This window comes from Dermacentor silvarum, chromosome 3 (genome assembly GCF_013339745.2).
Source record: "Dermacentor silvarum isolate Dsil-2018 chromosome 3, BIME_Dsil_1.4, whole genome shotgun sequence".
Lineage (NCBI taxonomy): Eukaryota > Metazoa > Arthropoda > Arachnida > Ixodida > Ixodidae > Dermacentor > Dermacentor silvarum.
The window spans coordinates 216,058,110-216,075,945 of record NC_051156.1 but is presented as its reverse complement, the minus strand read 5'-3'; positions in this window follow the sequence as shown (position 1 = coordinate 216,075,945).

Sequence of the window (17,836 nt, the reverse complement as noted above, 5' to 3'; positions counted from 1 at the left end):
GCAGGATAACAACGTTGTACTTATTAACCGTCAAACACTCAGTTAAAAACTGAGAACCATATTTCTTAGAAAATTATGACAAATTCGCCAAAAAATTCCTGGGTTCATTCAAAAGCACTCTAGTAAAGTGTTTCTGATAAGCATGCTTTGGTGTAGTATTTTATTAGCTAACAACGTTAACCCATAAGTGAAATTAAAAAAGAAAGAAAAAGAAAAGAAAGCATCTAAAAGCATTTCGTTGGGGAGCATTGCAGCTTGCACGCCGGACCTAAATATATTAAGCAAGAATAAACAAACTGATATGATTATTGTGGTGTTTCTCAACACGCTCTGGATCTTTTAGAGGAGCTAATCATGGACAAAATTTATTCAATTTGATTACCAGCCTCAAAAGCACAATAGATTATACCTACAAACGGTGCACTAAAACACCTGCCCGAGTTTGTTTTACTTGCGCACAATGCTTAGCTACTTTTTGCAATACACAGACGCTAACTTGGGAGAGCACGTACAAAAAGCGAACGAGAAGTGTCAAGATTGCGAGAAGCGACGAATTAAAATAAAGTGATCAGAAGCGGCAGCGATCGATTTCCTGCGCGCGCCTTCATTAGCAAGTTCACTTCAGCAATGCGCTGAGTCAACACGGCGAAGCCGTTTTGAAAAAGTCAAGGTTATTTAGGAGAAACGTTTTTATAGAAAGATAGTATAGGTGGAAGACTTACTTTACGCACAAGGTAGCTTTCGTAGTCCCTTATTTTGGCATCTTATTTCCTACTCCGCCTGCATCTCATAACCGTCCGGCTGTTCGTTATTGAAAGTAAAGAAGAAGAAATTCGGGGAAGTATGTGTTTTATATTCATTTGTTTGTTCTGCCAAGAGAAAACTTCTATATACCGAATGTGCTTCGTTGTTAAGTTTACGCGAAAACCCTTAAATCGGTTCCCCGGCTTTACGAAACGAAATTCAGTTGCTTTTGGAATCGAATGCGGTCGTTAATAGAAGAAAAACACGCCGACAGAAAATGTAAACCATGCGTGAAGGAGACTGACAAATGTATATATAGGGATTTAAATGAACGCCCTCCAATGGGAAAGGCGTGGGGCTGACTCTTCCAACCAACGAGAACTCGCAGGCCTGCTAAGTTTCACTTGCTGTACCGAGCTATACTTAGTGTCTGTTCTAGTTCGTGAGGCCTGCGTGTTACTTTGGGATGTTAACCACCGTAATCAGATTTTTCGGGAAGCATCTCGGTGGAAGTTTTTAGCCTGTCACATATGCCTAGGAGAAGTGTGTTCTACTCGCTTTTAACTTGTGACAGCAAGTTTGCGTTTGCACTGGTCCATGTTATTTTTTCATAGGCCTCTTGTATGCTATTGTCTAAGCAGAATTAAAAAGTAATAATGAAGGGAATCTACACAAAGAAAGCCGCAACAAGTCAGAAAGTTGTTCACCAAAATATACGGGCAATATCCGTCGTTCGCTGAGCGCGTGCTAGATGACGCCACAAAACTGTCACATAGATGTGATGGCGCGCAGGCCGGTAGTAAATAAGACGAGCGAGAATAAATTTCGAATATTTTATTGCATGAATTTGTGGACTCAAAAAATGTAAAGCACAGACAGCTCGGTGATTGCCGTTGTAGCAAGCACGTTCAGCGGTCGTCAAATCCAATACCGGTGCTTGAATTCGGCCACTGTTGTACATGCGTCATAGAGCTAGTTCTTCAGATGTGCTCGCATCCACGATGTTAATTCTATAACGTGCTACAATGATCTGTTATAACACTTACAAGCAAATGCTACGGGCGTCATCTTTCTGGAGAGAACGACGCTGCTTCAAGAACCATGCAATAAATCGCGCGGCAGCAGAAAAATTATAAAAAAGCCGTTCAGCTAAAGCGAATAACCGGGATGGAATGAATCATGCGTGATATATAACACCGAAACACAGCAACCACAGAGGTTTTACCAAGGTTCATATTGCATTGGATCCTTGTTCGCGCATCGATTAACAAGTACTAGTGAGAGGTCCTTGTTAGAAGTGTACTGACTTCTCTGTGCCTCATCATATAGTATGTAGGTAAGACAGTGTCATGCGGTACCCGTGTCTCTCCTGACATTCGGTACTTCTGGATGGTGAGTACGAGAGTTCTTTTCATTCACCAAGGCTTTGGAACTTATGGCATGCCACAGGAACTCCTTTAAAGTCTGTAGTGAACATGGTAGTCGCAGGCTACGTAGTCCGTGTACTTTTGACAAAAAGTGTACGTTAGTGGCATTGTGTGCACGAGAGACCTGCACTTGCTGTCGCAAATCCGTACCGTTGTAGTACCATGCGAATTGCCTTTAGTTGTTTTATATCTTAGTGTATTTCACACGGACACACGACGCATGGTGTAGTGAAATCTCAATCTCACTGTTGCGAATGTCAAGAGACATAAGAACAGATAAAATTGGCGCAATCATGCAGCAAGAAAAAGTAGAGAATGATAGTTGCAGCTGGAGCGTAATTGCAAGGATTTTACGCAGAAACTTCTGCCCAGGTACGAGGGCATGACGCCAAGGATTTCGAAGTATTTTCTTCTAATTGGAGCCTTTTGCTTCAGAAAAAGTTTTCGATACACCCTAGGTTGACCTTTCGGTTTTCTCGGAATGGGCTGAATTTAAATGCTAGGTTTATCCCATAGCTGCCTGGCATTACAGGACAAAACTCAGCACATGTGACGGGCAGTCGGTTTTATGCAGGTATCGAACCAACAGAACCACATTTGCGAAAGCCGCTCCGACAAACAGAAATACCTCAGAAAGAGACTCTCGCAAACAGTGCTTCGTTCTCAATTCCATTGTTCTTCGCACCGGTTTCATTATGTAGTACACTCGCGAGTAAAAGCTTGAAGAACAATGGACGCAAAAAAAAAAAAAGGCTTTGCACGCCGGCTTAAGTCATGAGGTACAGCTTACGTGCGCGTTTGCGACCCGCATTGAAGCAATTCCACCTTGAGGAGCCGTGCTAGAAAGATTTTTTTGCTGATTCTGTGGGTCTTCGAACTCATGAATGTATAGAATGCTCATGAATGTATAGAATAAGCAGGTCACCTACATTCCAATCGCGTTGACGAAACTGCTGTTTGTACCTAGTGCTGCATTGCCTTTATGCCAGCAACGGAGCGTCTTGGAAATGAAAGAGCGACCTGACTATCACAATCACAAAATATCGCTCTGCGACCAGACCTCTGCGCTGTAATTACGCGAAGCTCTGAGGCAATCACAGCAGAGTGCTCGTTATGTCGCTACGGTAGGCATCACGTTTCATATCAGAGAACGGAAACCAGCAGCCGTTGCAGCTGTTGCCATATGACATGAAGTAGATTTTCCTTTTTTTTTATTCTAACGACGGCCCAAGCATCTGAGAGTCATACAGGATAAGCGTGCAATCAGAATCTCGCCATGTATGAGCCGAGCAAACTGCGAGATTAATCAGAGACTGCAGTATCACCGGGTTCGGTCGACGGCTGCTTTCCTCCGAGTTAAGGTCAAAGGATGCGAGTATTGCGAGTCAGAATTCGGTCACGCTGCAGACACCGACGAACATGAATGTTCATCACTGCCTCGCAGACGGTAACTCAGCCGGGTCGACTTGAGATACCACAGCAACGCTCTGGCGCCTTTTCGCTTGTGTGATGTACGAAGCCATGGTACCAGTATCTTGTCCTCTAAAAGGTCCTCATAAAATGGGTCTTAGTTTATTTTTTTTAATGCTTTCTGGCCGCCAAGTTATTGCGTTGCGTACTGCTGCATGTTCCGCGAAATGCCAAGTTTTGTAAGGGGCGCCGACCTTTAGTGAAACCTTTGTAGATGATTTTGTCTGCGCCGCTAAATCGTTGTCATATGAAAATGATTTATTTGATTTGAAATATTTTTATTTGATTTGATTTGGAACACCATTAGCCAGTTGATCGGGAGAGCGAAAGAGGAGACGCGGGGAGGTTGGAAAGGCGCATTCCGGTCTGCTGCCCTGACTTGGTGAAAGGGGACAATTTGTCGTGTCCGTCACGGGCGCAGAAAGCAGAGAGCATTGCTGTGATATCAGAAGTCCACAGATCTCTGCGAATTTCTGTAGGTCGGTGTACACGTTCACGCGAGCGCGTCCGTAACGCTCGTTGTCTTCATTCTTTATCTTTTAATACCGTAGTATTGTAGGTGGACTTCACCAACTTTGTAGATGTTCATCTGACAAAAAATGTGGGCCGACCCCGAAGTCCGTGCAGTCTAATGCGACATCTCAAAGAGCTAGCTGCCACGCGGGAAGAACGCGAGTAACGTGCCAGACGTTTCGAAGAGTGGCTTTGGCGCGAAAGAAGCATGCGTGTGATCGTGGCCTAATGATCACAGCATTGGGAAACGGTGCTGGAAGGCAGCGGTGAGATCCCACCATCGGCTACGCATTTCTGTATAGCCGGACTTCACCCACTTTGGCGGTATCTAACAGAAAACTCGAGGTGTGTTGAGCGTACGCGATCGCACCACAATGTGCACGAAATTGCAAATTTGTTAGAGATGCGAGGTATAAAAACTTTAATGATAAATGAGCGTGCAAGGTCACCTGTGACGCACGCGCGGGCAACTTACATGCTTTTTCAGCAAGCGAGCACCAATGCGGACCAAAATGAAACACTTTCCACGGCAAAGCTAAATTATTTTAAATAAATTTTGAGGTTTGACGAGCCAAAAGCACGACCTGAGTGTGAAGGTCTCCGGAATAATTTTGACCTTTTGCTGTTGTTCTTTAACGTGCATTCAATGCACGGATCACAAGCGCTTTTGCCTTCCGCTCCTATCGGAATGCGGGCGCCGGGGCCTGGACTTTGCGCACGAAAAAAGAAATAAACAGAAAAAATAAACACTAAAAGCTGCTGGAGCACTTCTGTGCCGTAGACACATGTAAACCGGCAGGTAGCAAATAAAACATCTCTAGTTCTAGCGTTAAAGATATAACTGCTACGTATGATATGACTACCTAAACACTAAATGGCAGACAACAAGCAAAAATCACAAGTCGTCATGTAGGATTCCACTGAAAAACCATAATAAAACCTTGCATTGCCTTCTTTCTTTTGTATCGCTTAAGAACATTTGTTTTTTTTTAATTCTGACAATTTTCTATGCTTGATTTAGCAGACGGAGATCAATAAGCAGACTTTAATGATCGATATTAGCAAAATATTCGGTTAGTTTGGTATATTCGTAAGTACAGCATAGTTTATTTTCCAATACGAATACGAACATTTGGTGCATCATATTTGATTCGTATTCATAAGTTCGAATAATCGCCCACCCCTACATATAATTTATAAACTTCAATAAAACAAGAAATAATTTCTTCTTTGCTTTCCTTGGTTCCAATAACTAGTGGCTTCATCGAGTTGTCGCTAACAAAAGCCGGACCTCTTGGTTTGCATTCTTCTCGATTACTAGGGTCGTGTGTGTTCCTACTTCTCGTAAGATTTCTAGGGCTTATGCTCAGTGGCGCTCCGCTATGCCTTCCCAGACAGCAGGAATGTGCCAAATTGTGCCCATTGTTCGAAGCGCGCGTGTACAAGTGTACGGATAAGCTGAATCATAACGATAGAACCTGGGCCTGAATGGCTGTTGCAACTGTTTCTGGTAAAATGCATGTACAAAGGTGGGTATGATAATGTACAGGAGGAGGTCCCATATTTGTAAAAACACTGTAGAGGGACCTCCTAAATATGTTACATGAAATGTAAAACTACTAAACAGCAAAAAAAAAAAGAATAATAAGAAACAGTTAGAATAAAATACAAGCAGTAACACAATTATTGCAAAATAAGTAAGCCAGTGCAATCATATCAGCGATTGAACAATTCTAGTCAATAAATAAATAGTCATTATTCAGCAAAAAAAGATAACAAGTTATTTCATTAGTCAAATTGTGTTATTGGTTACGAATAAAATCGCGATGCAAACGTTTAAATGATGATGAGGAAACAGCAGTTTTAATATTACAAGGCAAAGCATTCCTCAATAAAATTAAAACAAAACCAACTCCTTGGGCCACCATAGTTAGTGCGGCTTTTTGGAAGTAAAAAATTGTTATTTAGAGACAAACGTGTATTATTTGTATAGGCCAGTCCTTGCATGAAAACACGTTTTAGAAGGTGATGGTCTTTACTTGCTCGATATGCAAATATGTAAACGTTGAATTTCACAAGATTAGTAATGCACAATATTTTAAGATCGTGGTACAGTTCTGTAACATGTGACCGGCGATTACTCTTAGTAATAATACGGAAGACTTGATTTTGGACATGCTGTAAGGGAGAACGATGATAGTTATAGGTTTGACAGCAGGAAGTTGTGCAATAGGTTAGGTGGCTATGAATGAATGCGTAGTATAGAGTAAGCAGAGTATGTAAATCAAAATAACACCAGGTTTGAGTAGAATCCTAATCTCGTATGAAGTGTTGCTTTGTAGTTCATGGATATGCAAGTTAAATTTTAAACGTGAGTCAAGCTCGACACCAAGGAATGAACAGTGGCTGGAGGGATAAATAGCATGCAAATCAATAAAAATTGGCATACATTGCGAGTCATTATTGGGTCTAGAACTGAAGATTACTAACTTCGGAACGCCCTGGCTGACGTGGCTGCGCACATTTGCGTACATTCATTCATTCATTCTTTATTTGTTTCTTTCGGCACAAATGACAGAAAATGGAGCAAAAGCAAAAGGCTTGAAGCCTGACAATCCTGTACATCATTACGCAGGTGTCATTCATTACGCAATAATAAATGACGACCTGAGCTGCTGCGGTGCGCTTTTATAGATAGCTCAAGGCGTGGACGATCGCAGCCGTGACGACTCTCCACAGATTCAATGAGTGGACGGCAGGCATCGTACGAATAGCATGAGGTCGCGGCTACGGGCTCCAAGGCCTTTAGCCGAAATAAAACCGAGCTATATACGGCCCAGCGTTATCCTGACAGTATGGTAGGGGACAACGTACAAGATTTCCCTTTTCCTCCCCCATGTTGGTAGGACACAATGACTGGCAAAATTATTGTCACGGTGGAGTACCGCAGCCGGTGCGTCCCGCCAACTATCGACAAACACTGCGCGTTTCAGCGAGGTTTCATGAACCTCAAGCACCGGGCTCATATTGCGTCATCAGACGGGAAGCAACACGAAGGTCAGATCGCAGAGGGACAACCACCGCTGAAAGAAGGCTATATAAAAGACGTGCGGATAGCCTTACGAAACGCTTCATTGAACAGAAATAAGCGGGAAAGACTAGAACAACGACGTCCCAGGGTCGCCCCGTTCAGAGCTATTTCAACGTTTCTGGCAAAGTGAAAGTCCGGAACACCGGTCTTTCCAACTCAGAGAACGCGAAGAATCTGCTATGGACAGCTTGTGTTGCAATGTGCTGATCCCACGTGTTATCTCCCGTTTTCAAAGAACGCTTGGATCGACATCGTTACTTGTTCTTCGTTGAGGTGCTCCTCGACTTCCCCATCTGGCGAAGACAAGAATTCTCAAGAATAGAAGGCAGACAAACACAAAAACACTCTGCCGTGCAATTCTCTGTCGAGCGTTAGGAAGCAAAGTTATTGAGCTTGTGCCGGCCGCTGACCCCGCCAGCCTGTGCTTCTGAAATGCATTATCCAGGTCCTTGTCGAAGAGAAAATTGCCTGATCGACCAAGCGTTATACACTGCGAAACGCAGATGTTCTCTTTCGTGGTAAGTTTCATTGCCCATTCTCTGTACGTCACGCGTAGAGGAGTTTGCTGTTCTCGCTTGTTCAGAGGTTTATTCATTTGCTTTCGAAAGAACGCGTCTTGCTTTCCACACAAGCAGAACGAGAAAGATACTAGCTCTAGTAATACTTCACGTTATGCTCCAAAAGTTCTGACCATCTAGCAGTACGAAGCAAGGTTTATTGCATCTATGCACATAAAGGAGTTAAATAAGCAATAGCAGAAGTTATACGCGTTTTTTACTAGTATTTTTGACCCAATAAATTGTTGGTGGGTGCAGGCGTCCTTTATTTGCGGGGTGAATGTCGGCAACTCATGGCTGTTGCTCATGGCTGGATGGAACCTACCTACGCTGGTGTCCCAATGTTGGTTGCTATAATGCGACTTTCATTTCAGCTTGGTGGAATCACGCTGGTTTATTTTCTATGAGCTGCATCGCGGCTACTACTGCCTTCGCGCAGTATAGTAGCAGTAGTAGTGGGTGTACGCTTTACGCCAACGTATTGACAAAGGCATTTGTGCCGTTCTAGCTACGACTTGCATTCAGGTAAAGGCGATGACGTGTGCTTCGCGTTCTTATTTGTGGTGACACTATTTCCCATGCGCCACGTGGGTGAGCACTAGAACCCTTTTAGGCGATCGCTGACGTACGGCTTCGCGAGCTACGGGCGCGTTTCTCAACATCCCCGTGAGCGTGTGTGCAAGCTGTCTGAGTGGGATGACTTCCACCGACGCTGTTTTCTTTCAGTACAAGTAAGATCCGGAATTTCATTAGGATCACCGCGCGTGGTAAAGGATGATAAATATATTGATAATGGGGGTCAAGAAGTCCTTTCTGGTCCTGGATGCATCTTAGCGCGGAGTAAACGGTGTTAAGGGGTTGGCGCTAGCTGTGAGCACCTAGCCGAACCTGCAGCTTCGCCAAAATTAGAGTATTTTCACGCCCGAGCGCCATCTATTTAATATCGTACTTCGTATAGACGCCTATATCTGATATGTCTTATTTAGCAAATTATATGTCGTACCTCACAGCGTACTAGATTTGTATGTAGTATGTTTTTAAACATTTTTCATACCTGTGTCTGTGCTCATTGCTGCTGTTTTTGTATTCAAGTGTCTACAGCTTTGCGCATAAGCGCAAATAAGGCGTGCTTTCGAGAAGCCGCCCATGTTATCTTCTTCTGTTAAATGTTGGCCATATTTTTTTATAAAAGCCCTTTTAATGTATGCCTGATATGCGGCAATGCGTATAGAATTCACTTCCTACACGACGTTCTTGTTTCTTACATTTTTTGACAAGATATTAAAAAGTACGGTCTTTTAACGTCTCTTAGAGGCTTGTTGGCGCTAAACGCGCTGTCAATGTACACAGTCTTCCTGCCCCCCCCCCCCGACGGACAAAAGGTTACCAATGAGGAAATACGCATGTAGCGTGTAAAAATTGCGACAAATGATTAAGGCTTGAGCCTTAATTAATTGGTGTTCTTTGTGCTTGCACGGGACCCTTTGCTGTGGTCGGGCGCGGTGATCGGGGACGGCTGTGACCGTGTTTATGTGCTCTGTCACTCTATTTTCTTCTGATATTCACACATCCCCTTCCTCCTTCCTTAATGTGGGGTAGTAAACCAGATTTTGTGTTTTCCTCCTCCTCCTTCTTCTCTCTCTCTCTCTCTTTAGTTGACGCTGCATGTTCTGTTTAAAGGAAATAATTAATTACAATCTTCAGCTTTAGCCCCGGAATGATCCGATTTCCTTGAGCAAGCCAGTCTCCGCTACTTTGTCAGATCGTGATTGTCACGATGCACGAGAAAAAATACAATAAAACAATCCTCATATTCACACAGTACAAAAGCCTTACTGTACACAATAATAGATATAAAATATTGTCATACGGCAGGCTTTCGTCAAATAAAAAAAAAAAGAGGCCTTCAGTAAATCAATTTCCAGGCCGGAACTTTTATGCCGATATCACAGTGACGAACGGCATGACGAAAACAAAAAAACGGCTAACGGTTGTTCCTCTTCCATTCGTTCCATTGTGCTAAGCCCGTCCCGTTTTACCACCTAAACCTGAATTCCCACTCACTGAAAGCCATCGTTCATGTAGTGATTGATGTAGTCAGTGAATGTGTAATCTACACATTTATTATTACTAGCGCATGCACTTGCGCTATGCGCAGAATCAAGAAACCGGTTCACCGACACAGCAGCACCCATATTATGCTTAACTAATTAAAAACGGCCGTCCCGGCAGCGCGTTTCATATTCGGGTTACCAACGTTTCCGGAATTCCCCTTGGCCCAGGAACGACAGTAGGTTCCGAATATCAGGTGACAAACTCAGACGCTCTCCTGACGTAGTTACAAAAAATTCAAAAAAAAATTAAAAAAAAAACAGAACGACATGCTTGAGATTACATACAAGGAAGAAAAAGATGAAAAGAAAGACTTTACCCATCCCCGAACAATGCGCTTCGTGGATTAAGTCAGACCTAATATTTTTTTCAGCTAGAACCCCCGTTTTTGTTTACGCACCGAAGGGAAAAAACGAGCAGTGCTGTGAAAAATGATAATGACGAGAAGCTCGGCTGTCTTGTAGTACTTACTAATCCAGCGCACTAAATTTGCTTTTTGTTAAATAATAAGATCACGGAAAAGTAGGCCACTGAAGTGCTGGCTATCCAGTGATCAAAAATAAACTCCAGCTACTATAGGAATGTAATAAAACTAAACTTTATGTATTAAAATAAAACTATACTTTATGAACGTAATAAAACTAAAGAATGAAGGAAAATGAAAGGCACAAAGAAAATACTGTGGAAGAACAGAGCTACGGATTATGCACAGACTGCAGAGTGCGTTGTGTCGGCGGCATGCGAACATCGAGTCACAGCGCGCCTTCCAGAGCAGCCAATATCTTTAATTTTATGAGCAATGAACACAGAGACAAGTTTTGAATACTATTTAACCTTGTTTATCAAATAAGCACTCCAAAAAGAGTAACGAAAACAGAGTTGCGCAACTTTATCGTCATTTGAATATTTGTTTAATGTGCATTGACGTATTACAGCGAAGAAAATAACAAAAATTATGTAGAATGTATCACCGTTTACTAAACCTGGTGTTTCAGCAAACACTTTCAAAAATTTTTAAAGGTTACTTGTGGCAAATAGCACAAGTCTAGTTTATGAGCTGGTCTACTCGAAGAGGCCGACATTACTTGCAGAAGAAATTGAAATGCACAATCGACTAATTAACAAAAAATCACTAATTAGGTTTTGAACTAATTACTTTATGGCGCATATTGCAATTATTTACAAATTGTAGCAGTGGGGTTCGCAAGGCGGATCCACTTGGAACGAATTCTCCGCATGACACCAGTTTTGAGATAATAATTCCCAAACTTTGCGAAGAAATGCATTGGCGTCCCAGTTACGATCGTGCTTCACTGCGTAAAACAACGTTTTGTTAAGATAGTAAATACAGCACCTGTTATCTCAGACATATACCGCAACTAACCAGGAGTGCAGTGCGCATACCACGTATATCAGGTAGAAATGTCCCACTCGACACTTAACCGGACAATTATTATGTATACGAGCAATACGATATCGTTGATTATACAGCAGTCGTAAAAAGGTCGGATCTCAGTCGGTGCAGTTCAGAACATTACAGTACTTGTTTTTTTTTTCGAAGGCGCAACGCTGTAAAGTTCTTGCTTCGATTTCATTGTAATTTTCCGGTTTTAAGGAATCCGTATGTGTAAAGTAATACGTAATAAAATTTTATCCCAACAACGGGAATAGCTCAACTTTAAACTTACTTCTTTTTATACCCAATCCTAATCTAAACCTAGTATTAATCGCTGTATATAGTGAATGTCGAGAAAACAGCATTTTTTTTTCTTTTCGGCGCATGTATTTACAACTGTCCTTCCTGTTAAATCTTAAATCCATCCCTGCGGTGATCGGTACCACACTGTTGTCGACGCAATATCAACTTGGCTTCTTTGCATTCAATATTCTACCTGTCAATCTGGGATCAATTACTTGTCCGCAATAAGTACCTGTTTAAATGAAGCGTGGTTCACAAAAGTTTGTTTTGCCGCATGAACGGAAGTGGGCAACACAGCTATCTCTGCAGGCAACCTTATTATTCACTTTGCAAACTATAATTTTTAGGCGCCAATTATTTGTGTTCATTGAAAATCAAGTTTAACCACATTGCTAGCGTATTCAGAAGAATAAGAAAGCGTACACTTCCAGAACGAATTACAATTTTTCAGTCATTCTCTGAATTTTCTCCTGTTTGCCGAATATAAACTGCGTGCGACAACTACCTACAGAAACGTCACATATCAGAGCATAAACTATTCATGTCTGGAACACTGAAATGCATTTAGCTAGCGCCTTGAAAAATATTAATCATGTAAGATATTGAGAAAAACAATGAAAAAAACTGAACCCATAATATGACACCGAGAGAAAACCCCCAGATCCCCTGCCTTTCAATTCGTTTTACTCAAACCCGCTCACATTGATCAGACTTCCTTCGCAGGTTCAGTCAGAAGTGTTTCACGGAAAATGTTACAGGATAGAAATATTTTTTATCAGTGCCTAATGAGACGCATCATATGCTGGCGTGCACATTTATGCACGCAGCGCTTGAAGGAGCTATTGCTAGCTTTTTCCGCTGTGCCTGCCCCAGTGCGCGAAAACATACCCGAGGCCTCGTCTCGTTAACGAGCTACGTCAACGTTTCTTTGGCCCGAACGCAAGAGGCGCTCGTCAAAGGTAGCTGACTCAAATTAGCTAGTTATCTAGCGTCCAACTTCTGGCGGTGCGTTAAAGGCACGCCATTAACGCTCGATTACCGAAACGCTGCAGTAAAGAAAAAAATTATATATGATAAATTCGTGGTAAAGTTCGCACCGGAATTGTTAGGAGGCGCTCATGAGCGTAGAATGTTTGGCTTAGCTATGTCACTATATCAGCACGGGATCCTTCTTTTCGAGGGCACGAAATCCACTTATACTGTGGCCATCAGCACATCTCTCGTTGTAATGACCCGGCATATTATTGCCCCACTCGCTAGGTTACTGATTCGAGGCTTCGAGAGCCACAAAATAATGCAAATCGGGTCGCATAGCTCGCCACGTGCTAAAGGGCATCCCCGTCATCTCATCATCATCAGCCTATATTTACGTCCACTGCAGGAGGAAGGTCTCTCCCTGCGATCTCTAATTACCCCTGTCTTGCGCTAGCTGATTACAACTTGCGCCTGCGAATTTCCTAACTTCATCACTCCACCTAGTTTTCTGCCCTCCTCGACTGCGCTTCCCTTCTCTTGGTATCCATTCAGTAACCCTAATGGTCCACCGGTTATCCATCCTACGCATTACAGGGCCTGCCCAGCTCCACGTTTTCCACTAAATGTTAACTAGAATATTGGCTATTCCCGTTTGTTCCCTTTTCCACAGCGCTATCTTTCTCTCTCTTAACGTTAGGCCTAACATTTTTCCTTCCATCGCTCTTTGTGCGGTCCTTAACTTGTTCTCGAGCTTCTTTGGTAACCTCCAAGTTTCTGCCCCATATGTTAGCACTGGTAGAATGCAATGGTTGTACACTTTTCTTTTCAACGACAGTGGTAATCTCCCAGTCAGGATTTGGTAATGCCTGCCGTATGCACTCCAGCCCAATTTTAGTCTCCTATAAATTTCTTTCTCATGATCAGGGTCCACTGTCAGTAATTGACCTAGATAAACGTACTCCTTTGCATACTGTAGATGCTGACTGGCGATCCTGAATTCTTGTTCCCTTGCCAGGCTATTGAACATTATCTTTGTCTTCTGCATATTCATCTTCAACCCAATTATTACACTTTCTCGATTAAGGTCCTCAATCATTTGTTGTAATTCGTCTTCATTGTTGCTGAATAGGACAATGTGATATGCAAACCGAAGGTTGCTGAGATATTCGCCGTTGATCCTCACTCCTAAGCCTTCCCAGTCTAAGAGCTTGAATACTTCTAAGTATGCAGTGAATAGCATTGGAGAGATTGTGTCTCCTTGCCTGACCCCTTTCCTGATAAGTAACTATCTACTTTTCTTGTGGAGAACCAAGGTTACTGTGCAACCTTGGTTCAACCTGTGCAATCTGTGGAACCTGTGCAACCTGTGCACAGGTGGAACCTGTGCAATCATTTGCCAATATATATTTGCCAATATATTTGCCATATATTTGCCAATATATTCCCGTATGCATCCTGTACTCCTTGGTTACGTAATGCCTCTATGACGGCTGGTATCTCTACTGAATCAAATGTTTTAAAGAAAATTAAGCAGCCTTATCGGTTTGTTGATGGAGCGTTCTTGACGAGGTTTTTGTTGCAGCATGCATATGTTCCAAACTCCATTTCTTTCGTGTCCCTGTTAAAATTCCGGATTTTTCAATCTCTCTGCAAACGTCGTATAATGGAAATCAGTGCAAATGGTATCTAAGTACACATAGCAATTTATCTCTTACGATATGTATTTGTATGTGGCGTCATCAATGCCATATGTAGGAGTATTACTGCACTCATCAAAGTGTTTCGTACTCGTGTTTGCTCCATAACTGACAAATGGTTAGAGTGTTTTTTATCTGTTTGCGCCCTAGGCGTCAGCAATGCGGACGATTGCATGTCAGCTGCAGCAAGGAGCAATATCATTAGTCATGCTGCAAGCAATGCGCGTTCTATTGAGTTTGTTCTGTATACATTGTTTACTGATCGAAAACAGAAAAAAAACGTGTGACACTGTAAATTGCATAATTTAAAGCGCGGCGCAATCTAGATTAATCATTTACAGCTTCGGTGAAATAGTTTCGTTGCTTACACAAAGTTTACAAGACTCTTGCTCGTAAAGTATGGCATATTCAAGAGAGTGTGCCAAATATGCGTTATGTCTGCTTTAGCTGTCTCAATAGACATAGTTTGCACTATTGTGATGCCATATTTTCTTGGAATGCTGCTGGGTTGGAAACTTCCATCTTGACATCTCATGAGTATTCAACCAGTCAAAAGACGAACGACGTCTCTTGTCTGTACTCAAGAATATGTACCAACTGACCCAGATTGCAACTCTACTGACATCTCGCTTTTTCTTATTTTCAATTTTCGGCAATTCATAAAGTGTCTCATGGCTTAGATATTTTTTTTTGATTAGCCACGCTTCTGCGTGCGTCGCTGCAAATGCCCCCTAGATGCGCAGGCGTAATAGCACTTCGTCAGTGCACAGTGCAGACGTTTGTGGCGTGCTCACTGTGATGCCACAGTACTTTGTAGCTTTGGTTATCTACTGCGAACAGCCATACTCGCATCAACATCATATCGCGTTATCTGAACGCATGACTGGAATTTAAGAACAAAACGATAATGTTATTGCAATTGTTTTACATGGGCGCTGTAAAGCTACACACGCTTTTATTTGATAATCACGTCATGTCGGAAAAAAATGCAACCGCTTTGGACAATTGGCCGACACTATCACTGGTGTGATGAGAAGAAGCACTCTGGTTGGTCCGGCGATGCATTGGTTTCTGAATCGAGGTTTCTATTTATTACTTTTGTTTAGTGAAAATCATTCCCGCGCTCTTGTGCAGCTTGAACGACGTATCTTACGCATGACAGGATGAACAGAGAAATTGAAAGCAAGCACTTCCCTTGCATACCATAACAATGTGGGCAGTGGGCACTTAAGAAAATGGCCCGAAACTCGTCTCCACCTCAAGAAATATCTAGGGATTGACCAGAACTTACAAAATAGTGGAAGAAAATAGGCGGAACATCAGGGACACCTAGCCGATCTATTGAAAGCTCGCTTCGGCGCTACGGCAACGGCAGGTGCCGTCTCGCCCTTTTAGCTTCTTTTTGGTAAGGCGGGGATGTATTAAGGGATCCGAATAACGCGTAGCGTCACATTTAGACGAGTATCGCTGATTGTACCAAGGTAGTTCTTCAAACGGACATCTCCGCATGCGGTCGTCGCCTCGGCGTCGCCTTTCGTATGCAGCATGTCAGCTGCGTGATTTTGCAGTTTAGCTGTATACTCTAGTGGGCGTCGCAATGCGTTCAAGGTCATAGCATTCTTCTCATCACCCGGACCAGAGGCGCTTCAAAGTGCTTCGCTGTCTCCTAGGACGTAATTGGGAATGCTCCCCCCTTCCTCCCTGCTTTCCCGAACGAGCATTCAGGCCCAATTACGTTGGAGGACATTTGCTGGCAGCCAGATCCGAAATAAACGCTGCACTGTAGACCCGAATTTTGCATCTATACTTGTATGCACCAAGTTATATAGTTCTGAGCTATTATATCCAGACGAGAACAACTCGCACTTTATTTTTTACGAAGAGAGGGGAGAGATGTTTTGACAGATATCTGCATTGTGCGCCATTTCTATTTCGGTTAGTGTAGTTATATCCATCTCAGTGGCTGCCGTGGAGGACGCACTCGCCATTTGTTTGATAAATATTTTTGAAACTTCATGCCTAGTGTTTCTTGAAATGCAACCTAACGGAACTAACATATGGTCACTTTCGAGCATGAGGAGGCGCAGGATGGTGGATCCGGCCTTGCAAAGGTATACCGGCAATTGTTCCGCGTGAGCGTCTTTTTATGAAGTGTGGGCTGGGGCACGTCACGACGAGCGCATGCCACTACGGTCGTAGCAACAAGTGTAGGCGGGATACATTTCTGCATCCGGTTTACATTTATGTATACAGTTTATGAAATTAAGCCCCTTTCGATAAATTACCATAGTGTAGCCATTAAATGAGCGTGAACATTGGCGAATAACCAACCTTCCAAGCCTTGTTAGGATTGTCACGGTCAAGGGCGCCATGTTCTTCAGTTTCTATTTCATGAGGTGCTGTACTAGACACCGTGGAATTCCACAATGTTCTGTTTTAATCTATTATGCATGGTTTAGTTGTAATAAAATTGTATGGTAAGTGCAAACACGCCACTCAGTTCAAAATGCGTCCACAGTACAGAGCAAAAGTGCACCACTTCCTATACATAGCTGCAAAGCACTGCTTATCACAAACCCTGACATACCACTGGTGCCACTAAAATATTGAATTTGTCATGTTGTCAACTATGGCTGACAGCACGGCTACGTCTGTCTGGTTGGCTGAAAACGCCAAGGCGACTGAATTCGGCAAAGGGGTAGAATTTCAATGCTCAAAACATAGGAACCTTTGTACGTGTTTTTCCCATGGCTGGAATTTGGTACTGCGGCCGCACAGAGTATAAAAATCGAGCTCATGAAAGCTCCCAGCGTCGAGCCGGATGTGAAATTGGAAACAAAGCATGAGGCAAGCATTGAAGTTTCCCTAAACTTAAAGTGCCGGCGGCTTCGCTTACCAAACGTTTAGGTCGGTGTCTGCGCGGGCACCGCATAAGTTTCTCGCACTATACTGCCTCTTTGACTTTTACTTGCGTTATCGCCGAATCGCTGGAAGTGCGAACAGATGTGAAAGTTATGCCGCCAAAATATCTGTTCCAACTCATATTGCCGGAAGGTTCCGGAAGCAATCTGTGATGCGAAATTAAAAATCGTTTGCCATGGAGACATCAAAGGGATCGGGCTTGAAGGAGCCGTTTGGTAATATAAAATGCAGCTGCATTCGTTCTTTTCATTTCATTCGGAATAAATAGCAAGTATAAAATGTTCGGCTCCCAAAACTCGTAAGAGGGGACACTAAGCGCCGAACATCTGCAAGCGAATTCACATACATGCAAAATCAAAAAGAATAATTTGATGAATGGAGCGGCTATCTTGAAAACGTTATGGTGTCAGTGGATGAAAGTGTGGCATTGGTAATGCAGCGGAGAGAGTGGAAAAAGCTAGCCCGCTCGTTTCTTGAAAGCAGGACAGATTGAAATGCCTTGGCTGCTGCCCTGGCTATTGAGATGCTTTGAAAGGTGGGTTCCAAAACCCTGATTGAACTTCTCAATCAATAAACTTAAAAAAAACTTTTTGCTTTAAAAAGTCCCCAAAAGCCATTGAATTGAACGC